The sequence below is a fragment of the Sapajus apella genome, unplaced genomic scaffold, assembly GCF_009761245.1.
Source record: "Sapajus apella isolate SASKATOON/1434 unplaced genomic scaffold, GSC_monkey_1.0 scaffold152, whole genome shotgun sequence".
Taxonomy (NCBI): domain Eukaryota; kingdom Metazoa; phylum Chordata; class Mammalia; order Primates; family Cebidae; genus Sapajus; species Sapajus apella.
The window spans coordinates 252478-253051 of record NW_022437092.1 but is presented as its reverse complement, the minus strand read 5'-3'; the positions used below and the strand labels follow the sequence as shown (position 1 = coordinate 253051).

Below are 574 nucleotides of genomic sequence, written 5' to 3'. Positions count from 1 at the left end.
TGTTCAGTATTTGAAAATAGTTCACTTGGAAACAATATTAAGAAACTCTATATTATGAATTTTGGCTAGGCATGGTGGGTCATGCCTGTAATCTCAGCACTGTGGGAGGCTGAGATGGGCGGATTACCTGAGATCAGGAGTTCAAGGCCGGTCTGGCCAACATGGCAAAACCCCTTCTCTACTAAAAACCCCAAAATTAGCCAGGTTTGGTGGTGGGTACCTGTAATCCCAGCTACTCATGAGGCTGAAGCAGAAGAATTGCTTGAACCCAGGAGGCAGAGGTTGCATTGAGCCAAGATTGCACCACTGCACTCCAGCCTGGGCAACAGAGCAAGACTCTGTCTCAAAAAAAGTAACTCTGTATAGGCCGGGCGCGGTGGCTCAAGCCTGTAATCCCAGCACTTTGGGAGGCCGAGGCGGGTGGATCACGAGGTCAAGAGATTGAGACCATCCTGGTCAACATGGTGAAACCCTGTCTCTACTAAAAATACAAAAAATTAGCTGGGCATGGTGGTGCGTGCCTGTAATCCCAGCTACTCAGGAGGCTGAGGCAGGAGAATTGCCTGAACCCAGG

General features: G+C 49.5%; 1 protein-coding gene across 2 annotated transcripts in view; it reads left to right on the top strand.

The window, feature by feature from the left end:
• ZNF709 (zinc finger protein 709) overlaps positions 1-574 on the top strand; it is a 21444-nt gene that overhangs the window by 18479 nt on the left and 2391 nt on the right. The gene's annotated exons all lie outside the window — the stretch shown is intronic.